Here is an 11,295-nt window from a genome sequence, read left to right as displayed (position 1 = left end):
AATGGCAAAGAAATTAATGCTACAATTAGGAACCATTTTGCCTGGTTGTTGTGTTAGTAAGCAAAATGGGCTCTTAGCACTCAGTTCAACCAAGTGCCCCTTGAAGAGTTTGGCTTTTGTTTCCTTTGAGTAATTCAGTGTATTTCATTGAGTCTTACTAGGTGCTAAGCCCCAGGCCCAAACCCCTATTAGGTGCTAAGCCTATGTGGGTGTGATGCTCCCAGGGTACTAAGGGGAAGTGCTAACTCAAGAGCCAATCACAGGAGCCTAAGTTCTGGTCATTCAGATGACTTTTGATGACATCTGAAATGCTATAAGAAGAGAAGACAGAGCTATTTGCACAGGGCTCTCACTCTTGGTGGTGCATGCTGATGTGGAGACTCAGGGCAGCTGTAGCTAAGAGCCCTCCATGTCGTAACCATGGATGTTGGGACTTTGTTAAACTCTGGTAACTATGTACTGGGATTTGAATCAGACAAGGTCTGTCTGTCGATGTTTGTAATTTGTTTGTATTTGCTCCAAAGTTCAGGGTGCTGGCTTTTTCTCCTGAACTCAGTGAATGGTATTTGTATGCTGAATTAAAGCAAACTTGCCAATCCCTTAATGTTGCTTTCCTTACTAAAGCAGATTAAAAGAACCTGGGCTTTTGCAGCGGGCTTTGGCAGCATTCTTGTTGTTGGGCCTGTGTTGGCTTTTCACCCCCACAACAGTTGCTAGCCAGATTGTTGAAACAGTTGTAAGCCAATAATTCTGACAATCCAAGTGAAATGAATTAACATTTACAAAAATAGAAATTGCCCACATTAACTGAAGAGGAAATCAAGTACTTAAGCCCATATTAGAAAAAGAAATTGAACAAGCCATCAATGATCTCCCTAAGAAAAATTACCAGGGCGAGATGTATTCACAAGTTAATTCTACCCAACATTTAAAGAAGAAGTAATTCCAATACAATACAATAACTGTTTGGGAAAATAAGCAAAGAAGGAATCTTGCTAAATTGTTTTTCTTGACACAAATATGGGGCTGATACCTAAACCAGGAAGAGCCAAACAGATAAAGAAAATTATAAACCAATTTCCCTAATGAATATTGATGCAAAAATTTTAAATAAAATACTGGCAAGGACATTACAGCAATATATATGAACAGGATCTTATCCTATGACCAGGTGGAATTTATACTAGGAATGTGGGGGTGGCTCAGTATTAGGAAAACTATCTTCAGAAGTGACCATATCAAAAACAAATACAAGAGAAATCATATGATTATCACAAGAGATGTAGAAAACACTTCTGAAACAGCACCTATTCCTAGTAAAAACATTAGTGAACATAGGAATAAATGGAAGTTTCCTTAAAATAAGTAGTATCTATCTACATCAGCAAGCATTATCTGTAATGGCGACAAGCTAAAAGTCATAGCAATAAGATCAGGGATGAAACAAAGATACCATTATTATCACCACTATTAATCAATATTATACTAGATATGTTAGCTCTAGCAATGAGAGAAGAAAAAGAAATTGAAAGAGATTAGGCAATGAGAAAACAAAACTATCACTCTTTGCTGATGATATGGTGGTATATTTACAGTATCCCACATAATCAACTAAGGACCTAGTTGAAATCATTAACAACTTTAGCACAGTTGCAAGATATAAAATAAACCAACATAAATCATCAGCATTTCTCTCTATATATATAACTAACAAAGCCCAGCAGCAAGAGTTAGAAAGAGAAATTCCATTTCAAATAACAGTAATAAGTATAAACTACTTGGGAGTTAAACCCAGGAATCATATGAAGACAATAACAAAACACTTTTCACACAAATAAAGTCAGATCTAAATGACTAGAAAAAATATTCATTGCTCATGGGTAGGCAGAGCCAATATAATTAAGATGACAATTAAGATGACAAAATTTACTGATTCAGTGCCACAAGTTTTATTGAGAAAGAAATTCATCTTGAAGAACAAGAATAAGTATATCAAGGGTAGCCATACCAGATCTCAGACTGTATGAGAAAGTGCTAATCATCAACACTATCTGTACTGGCTGAAAAATAGAGTGGTGTATCAATGAAGTGGATTAGATAAACAAGACACAGTGGTAAATCACTATGGTAAACTAGCATTTGACAAACGCAAAGATCTCTGCTTTTGGGACAAGAATTCACTACTTACAAAAACTACTGGGAAAAACTAGAAAAGGTATGGCAGAAGCTAGTTAAATACCAATATCTTACGTCATATCCCAAAATAAGATCAAAATGGGTAGATGATTTAGACACAAAGGGTGACACCATAAGCACATTAGGGGACCAAGGAATAGTTTTTACATGTCAGATCTATGGAAAAGGGAAAAACTTATAACTAAATAAGAGATAGAGAGCATTACAAGATATAAAATGGACACTTTCAATGGTATTACATGAAAAAAAGAATTTTGCACTCCCAAACCCAATGCAACCAAGGTTGGAAGGAAAGCAGAAAACTGGGAAACAAGTTTTACAGCAAGTGTCTCTGATAAAGGCCTCATTTCTCAAATATATAGAAAAATGCATCAAATTCATAAGACTACTAGTTATTCCCTGGCTGACAAATGGCCAAAGCATATGCATAGGGAGTTTTCAGATGAAAAAAACCCAAACTATCTACTGCCATAGGAAAAATGCCCTACATCACTATTGATTAGAGAAATGCAAATTAAAACAATTCTGAGGTACCATCTCCCACCTTTCAGATTGGCTAATATGACAGAAAAGGAAAATTGTAAGTGTTGGAGGGGATGTGGAAAAATTGGAACACTAATGCCCTGTCGGTGGACTTGTGAACATCATGATCCAACTATTCTGGAGAACAATTTGGAACTATGCCCAAAGGGCTATCAAACTATGCATACACTTTGATCCAACAATGGCACTCCTAAGTCCCACTCCCAAAGAGATAAAAAGAAAGGCAGAAAGGACTTATTTGTACAAAATATCTGTAACAGCTATTTTTATGGGGGAAAAGAATTGGAAATTGAGGGGATGCCCATCAATTAGGGGATGCCCACCAATAGGGGAATGGTGTCATGTATGACTGTAATGGAATATTACTGTGCTATAAGAAATGATGAACACACAGATTTCAGAAACCTTAGAAAGACTTATATGAACTGAAGCAAAATGAAGTGAGCAGAACCAGGAGAACATTGTATACAGGAACAGCATGTGAATGACTTAGCTATTCTCAGCAATCCAAGACAATTCCAAAGTGCTTATCATGAAAAATGCTATCCACTTCCAGAGAAAGAACTGACGAAGTCTCGATGCAGGTTAAAGCATACCCTTTTATGCTTTCTCTATTTTTTGTTTTTTTCCCCTCTGAGTCTGCGTATTGTTTCAGAACATGACTAATATAGTAATATGATTTGCATTATTGAACATGGTATAACCCCATACCAAATTGTTTACTGTCTCAGCGGGGGTGGTGGTGGTGGTGGTGGTGGTGGTGGTGGTGAGATAAGAGATGGAGAGAGAAAATTTGAAACTCAAGAATTTTTTAAATGAATGTTAAATGTTAAAAATTGTTTTTACATGTAACTGGGGAATAATAAAATATTATTTAAAAAACTTTGTGCTGTCCTCAGACTTCCCATTCAACCTTGGTTCACATAATTTGCATAAACTTTTGAATTAGAAAGGACCACAGTGCTAACTATTCCAGTCTATACATGAAAGGAATTTCTAGTATAAGGAACAAATGGTCATTCTGCTTTTCTTTGAATACCTCCAAGAGAAAGAACCCACCAACTTTTCAAGGCAGCCCACCACACTCTTGGAGAATTCTCATTTTTAGGAAGTTTTTCCTGATGCCAGGCCCAAATTGGTCTCTTTAGAACTCCAAACTATTGCTCACGGGTCTAATGTCTGGATCCAAAAGAGCAAATCTAATCCTTTATATGCATGACAGAATTTTATTTTTTGATACTTGATGTGCCAGGATTCTCTAAAACTGTACATTTAGGCATCTGTTATGGTGCAATAATATTCCATTGTATTTATATAAGATAATTTGTTTAGGCATTCTTCCAATTGAAGGGCACCCTATTAGTTTCTACTTTACTACTACTACTACAAAATAAAAGGTATTATAAATATTTTTATACATAGAAGTCTTTCTTTTTCTTTGATCTTTTTAGATATTTGCCTAGTAGTGGTATAGGTGGATTAAAAGGTATCCTCAGTTTAGTGCTTTAGGAACATACTTTAAAACTGATTGTCAAAATGACTGGACCAACTCATAACTGTACCAACAGTTTATTACTGGACCCACAGTCCAATCTCCAACAATTGCATTTTCCCTTTCTTAAATGTCATCTTTACCTACCAATTCATAAAGGACAATTAGTTGCTCTCTTAACTATCTATCTTCTTATCTTCAATATCAATGCCATACTACCGTGAACTAGAAACTCAGATTTGTTTTAACTGACATTTTCCTAATTATTAGTAATTTTGAGCATTGTTCCATATATTTTGAATAATTTATTTCTTCCTCTGAAAACTACCTTTTTGTATCCTTTGACCATTTATCAGTTGGGAAATTCATTTTATGTTTATAAATGAAAATAGGTTCTCTATATAGCTTGCATATCAGAGAAATTTGCTTCAAAGATTTTTTTTCCATTTACCTGCTTTTTTTCTGGTTCTGTCTGACTGAATTTTCCTTTTACAAAAATATATTAATTTTATGTAATTTCAATTACTATTTTTACCTCCTGAGATCCTCTCTATCTCTTCTTTGTTCCTGAAATCGTTCTCTATCTACAGATGATAAAGGTAATTTCTCAGTTCTGGAATTTGTTTATAATGTCTCCCTTCATTGGGACCTTATCTTGTTTTATGTTGTGAGGTGTCGGTCTGTAGAGTGGCAATTAAAAAGGGTGAGAAGCATAGTTTCTAGGTAATTTAAACATTTCATTAAAAAGGCTAGCATGGGGGGCAGGGCAGAGCCAAGATGGCAGAGTAAAACCAGTGACTTACCAGAGCTCTCTTACAAATCCTGTCAGATTCCTCTAAAAAAGTGAATCTAAGCAGATATGAAAGATGCAGAAGCTATTAGAAGAGAGTGTGGCAGATTTCCAGCTGGGGAGAGTCCACAGGGTCTACTAGATGTATCTGTGGGCTGGGAGAGCACCAAGTGTGGAATTGCATCTGACCATACCACCCAAGGACACCAGAGCAAGAGCAACATCAGAACCCAGCCAGCAGACCAGGCTGGGAGAGTGCTGGATACACAGAACTAAATCATGCTGGAGCAGGAGCAGGAGGAGGAGCAGGCCCAGGACCGAATTGCTGAACTGCTGGCTTTGGTGGGGATTCCTAGGCTCTTTGGCATAGGACAGGAGTCTGTCGGAGGTAGGTGAGACAGCAGCACAGAGCCTGCAGCCATGGCAGAAGCTACTCCTGAGGCTTTCAGTTCACAGGCTAAAGGTTTGAAACTCACCTTATTGAACTTCCAGGAGCCATGATGACAGTAAAACAGCTCTCATCCTTCCCTTCCTCACCCAGAGAATACTGCCCTGGGAAAAACCCTGGAATAGGGGAGCTAGAAGTAGGGGTTCAGCACTCATTTAGCATAGGAGACTGGGGAGACAGGCCCCTCTTGTGGTGGCAGAAGGAGACCAATGCAAAAAGGGAGACAACCCATCAGGCCCCACCTAAGCAGACCAGCTGGGGTTCCCAAACCCCAGAGGGGTGGAGCTGGCAAGTGACAACAACAGGACCCCAGACGTGCTTTCACACAGCCAGGGGAATTGGCAGACACCAGCACAGACAGCAGCTGAGATCACCCATGCTGTAGTCCAGTCCTATGGAAAAGATTTCCAGAAGCCAGACCACCCCTCCCCCATGCCTCACACCAGGAATATCAGCGTAATCCTGGGGAAACTAAGAAAGAGATCACTGGCCTTGACCCTGGCACACAGCAGCCAGCTCCAGCTCAGCATCAGGTGAGCAGCAGCATTATATAGACTCTAGCTGAGAACACAAAGCCAGTAATCAGGCCCCCAGTTCCCAGCACAAGAAGCTTGGGACAGAGCCTCCCATGCCCCAGAAGCAGAGATAAACTTAAAAATCTAGGAAAAAGGCAACCACCATGAAGAAGTAGACTGGAATAGTAAAAAAGACCATTGAATCATATTATGGGGATAGAGAAGATCAAAATACGAATACAAAAGAGAACAATATTGACACTATGCCCCACATCTGAAACCTCAAAAGGGAATATTAGCAGGTCTCAAGAGCAAAACGCATTACTGAGATGAGCTCAAGGAGGATTTTAAAAACTAATTTAGAGAGGTAAAATAAAAAATGGAAAAAAAATTCACTGATGAGAACAAATCTTTAAAAAGTAAAATTGGCAAAATGGTTAAGGAGGTGTAGAACCTAACTGGAGAAAATGACTCCATGAAAAGTAAAATTAGCCACAATGAAAAAGAGGTACAGAAGCTAAATGAAGAAAACAATTTGTTAAAAAAAATAGAATTGGGCAAGTAGAAGCTAATGACTATGTAAGGCATCAAGAATCAGTCAAACAAAATCTAAAGAATGAAAAAAAATAGAAGAAAACGTAAAATATCTCATCAGAAAAACAACTGAACTGGAAAATAGATCCAGGAGAGACAATCTAAGAATTATTGGTCTACTGGAAAGCCATGATGAAAAAAGAGCCATATCATATTCTAAGCCCTTTGATCCTTTAATGTAGAAGCTGCTAGATCTTGTATTATCCTAATTGTGTTTCCACAGTACTCAAATTGTTTCTTTCTGGCTGCTTGCAATATTTTCTCCTTGACCTGGGAACTCTGAAATTTGGCTATAATGTTCCTAGGAGTTTTCTTCTTGGGATCTTTTCCAAGAAGCAATTGGTGGATTCTTTCAATTTCTATTTTACCCTCTGGTTCTAGAATATCAGGGAAGTTTTCCTTGGTAATTTCTTGAAAGATGATGTCTAGGCTCTTCTTTTGATCATGGCTTTCAGGTAGTCCAACAATTTTTAAATTATCTCTCCTGGATCTATTTTCCAGGTCAGTGGTTTTTCCAATGAGATATTTCACATTGTCTTCCATTTTTTCATTCCTTTGGTTCTGTTTTATACTTTCTTGATTTCTCATAAAGCCACTAGCTTCCACTTGCTCCATTCTAATTTTTAAGGTAGTATTTTCTTCAGTGGTCTTTTGGACCTCTTTTTCCATTTGGCTAATTCTGCCTTTCAAGGCATTCTTCTCCTCATTGGCTTTTTGGAGCTCTTTTGCCATTTGAGTTGGTCTATTTTTTAAGGTGTCATTTTCTTCATTATTTTTTGTTCTCCTTTAACAAGTCATTAACTTGTTTTTCATGATTTTCTTGCATTACTCTCATTTCTTTTCCCAATTTTTCCTCTACTTCTTTAACTTGCTTTTCCAAATCCTTTTTGAGCTCTTCCATGGCCTGGGACCAATTCATATTTTTCTTGGAGGCTTTTGATGTAGGCTCTTTGACTTTGTTGTCTTCTTCTGGCTGTACATTTTGATCTTTGTCACCAAAAAAGATTCAATAGTCTGAGTCTTTCACTGCCTGGCCATGTTCCCAGCCAACTACTTGACCCTTGAGGTTTTTGTCAGGGTATGACTGGCTTCAGAATGATGAGTGCTTTGTTCCATGTTTCAGGGGTATTTAGAGCTACTTCTACATGGCAAGCTCTGCCACAGCAGTGCTCCTCCTCCCCCAAGAGCCGCCAACAACAACTGCAACCCAGATCCAAGCAGGGCAAAGCAAGAGAACTCTGCCTCTGCACCAGCAATTGCTCCCTGAATTCCCACTCTGATCTGCTGCTTGACTCCTCCCCCCAGGTGGGCCTGGGGCTGGAAGCAACTGCAGCTGGAACTCTGGAAGCAGCAACAGGAGCTTCCTGCTGCTGCAGCCACTACATCACACCACCTCTGCCACCTCTGGGGCTGAGACTGACTGTGCACTCCTCTCACTGCAATCTAGCAGTTTTCCCGCTGACCTTCTAAGTTGTCTTTGGTGTTTGTGGGTCAAGAAGCTGCCACAGGTCAATGATTCAGGGTCCTATGGCTTGCTCCACCCAATCTCTTCAGTGCCTGGTCTGTCTGTTGCGGACCACACTGGGCTGTGCTCCACTCCCAGCATGGTGCAGTAAACCCTTCCCAGTGACCATCCAGGCCATCTTGGGCTGGAGACCTGCTTCCCTCTGTTGTTTCATGGGTTCTGTAGCTCTAGAATTTGTTCAGGGCCATTTTTTACAGGTGTTTGGAGGTATTTGGGGGAGATCCTAAGTGAGTCCCTGCTCTCCTGCCACCATCTTGGCTCTGCCCCTTATTTATTTTTTTCTGTTTCATGATCTTCTGATCATTGTTCAGAATTACTGTCTTTTATAACACAGTAAAAGTATTGGGATGTTAACTCATCTGCTACATGCTCCATCTTTAGGACAATTCTAGGGAGAAAGTAGCCTTTGGGGATGGCATGTTCCTCATGCTGGTCCCACATGGTTTTCAGTTCTTCCACTAGCTCTATACATTGAAAGGTTTTCATCCAATGCAGCTTAGAGATTAGGAACACTTAGTAAGCTATTAAAAACATTGTTCTTTGAGTCAGAGCCAAGACGGTGGAGTAAAGGCAGAGACTTGCCTGAACTCTACCTCAAACCCATCCAAATAACTTTAAATAATGACTCTAAACAAATTCCACTGTGGCAGATCCCACAAAAAGATGGAGTGAAACAAGTCTCTGGCCCACGACAACTTAGAAAGTCAGCAAACAAGGCCTGTTGCACCAAGGCGAGAGTGGAGCACAGTCCAGCACAGCCCATGTAAGCACAGACCAGGCCACAGAAAACAAAAAGCAGGCCTTGGGAGTGGCAGCAGTGGCTTTTAGAGCTCTCAGCCCACAGATGGTAAGGGGGTCAAACAACTGGTCAAAAGGAGATTTCATGGGGTCTCTTTGGTAGCACTGAGGCAGGACTCTGTTGCTTTGTCCATGTTCAGATCCAGGTCACCATCCTGAGGGGCAGTGCTAGGGAGAGGCAGGGCAGTAGCACATCAGAACTGATGGTATCTGAATACAGATTGAGGCATACTTTTTTTACTTTATTTTTCTTTCTTCTTTTTTGGTCTATGTTTTCCTTCACAACATGAAGAATATGAAAATGTTTTGCATGACTATACATGGATAACCTATATAGAATTGCTTGCCTTCTAAATCGAGGGATGGGGAGGGAGAAAGGAAGAGAATTTGGATCTCAAATTTCTAAAAAATAAATGCTAAAAAAGAAAATACTAAAAAAAATTTAATATAAATAAAATAATTCATTGTTCTTGAATTTTTATGGATCACTGTTTTGACTAAGAGATAGGGGTAATAATTTTGTTCCATGACAATGTTCCAGATCTGTTACAATTCATTTTTGAATTCTCAAGGGTATCAAGGGTATTTCAAGGGTATTCTCAAGAGGTCACCATTTGTAAAAATGAACATTTGTCATCTCTTCACTTTTTAAAGATATTGAGCTTCTCATGGATAATCCCAGCCTCCAGTTGATGTCTTGCTAAGTATTCATTAGGCATTATTGTTTCACAACCTGCAGTGATATGGTGCTTGGTTTCAACCATTTCCTTCCACAATCTGTGCTGATTGCTAAATATGGACTCCTTAAACACAATCTTTCGATAATTTCTGCTGAAAATGTGGAATTGCTATCGGAAATCCACTCTATTTTTATTAAAAAAACCCACATGAGAAACGTGTGTTCAGTGCACTCATTGTTAGTTGAATTCACATGGAATGTCACCTATGGAGAACATTTTGACTCCTCTCTTGGATCTGTGCTATTTTATAGGATTCCCCCAGAGATTGACCACTCTCTGATAAACAGTCTTGGCCTGTAGCTTTTGCATGAGTGCTCAGACCTTATTCTTGTCTTTTTTCTCTGACCTTGTCAGATCTCTCAATCCCAATTCCATTGAATTGGTGCTGGCTGAATGTTCATTGCAAAAGACAAATATGTTAACAGAGCTGGTGTCAGTTAAAGATCATACTGGCAGGAAGTTACTGCTCCATTTTGCATTTGATTTCGCATTTACAATTAGTAATGGGTTGTGTCACTATACTGGCATTTCTTTGGAGCAGTTACACATACAAGTGGTAAAGAGAGATTTGAAAATAAATTTTGGTGTATCATTTTGATTTTGGAAGCAATTTTGGAAACGTGTTTGTGCAAGGCAATGAAGGAGCACTATCTCTAGATAATCAGCTTTCATCATGCTGATGAAATTTAAATGGCTTCTTTTGAAATGGTTCAATGCTGGCATTGCAAATGGTTCTGACAACAGTGACAATCAGTAATGATAGTTCTGGTGGTGATGATGATGATGAGTGCCATTTCTGTTCAATTTTTCTTTTATTTACTATCCCAAAACAGCTCCACCAACAATGTACTAGCGTACCTATATTCCCACACCCCCTACAATGACTCATGCCATTTTTTGGCCTTTTTGACAATTTGCAGAAGGTAATAGGGATCCTTACAGTTGTATTGATCTGCATTTCTCATCATTAGTTATTTGGAGCATTTTCTCATGTGGTTGTGAATACTTGGAAGTTTTTTTGAGAACTGTTTGTTCATATTCTTTCACCATTTATCAATAGGAGAATGACATATATGCATATATATGTATGCATATTTGTATGCATATACACACATATAAAAACTTGTTTGCATAGCTTATATGTTTAATAAGAGGAATTTGATATGAAGATTCTTTTCCCCATTCATCCACTTCCCTTCTTATCCTAGATGCATTAATGTTGTTTGTTCAGAAGCTTTTCGGTTTTAAGTAATCAAAGTCATCAGTTTTATACTTCATGATTGCCTCTGCCACTTATTTGGTTAAGTATACATTCCTTACCCATATCTGTGGGAAGTACATGATCAATTTCTCTTCTGATTTTTTGAGTCACATGATCTTTAATATTAAGTTCATATATTCACTTAGATTGTCCCAGGCTGGTGAAAGCTTATTTTCTGCCAAAGTACTTTCCAGTGTTTTCAGCAGCTTCTATTAAATAAGGATTTTTTCTCTAGGTTGTTTATCCTTTCCGTTTATCAAATATTATATAATTGAGTTCTTTTTTTCTGAATCTCCTTTTTCTAGTCTAGTCCATTTGTCTATTTTTTAAACCAATACCAAATACTTCGGATGACTGCCACTTTATAACGTAATTTGTGCCCTGGAAGTGCTA

The sequence above is a fragment of the Trichosurus vulpecula genome, chromosome 9, assembly GCF_011100635.1.
Source record: "Trichosurus vulpecula isolate mTriVul1 chromosome 9, mTriVul1.pri, whole genome shotgun sequence".
Lineage (NCBI taxonomy): Eukaryota > Metazoa > Chordata > Mammalia > Diprotodontia > Phalangeridae > Trichosurus > Trichosurus vulpecula.
This window is presented reverse-complemented; position numbering follows the sequence as displayed.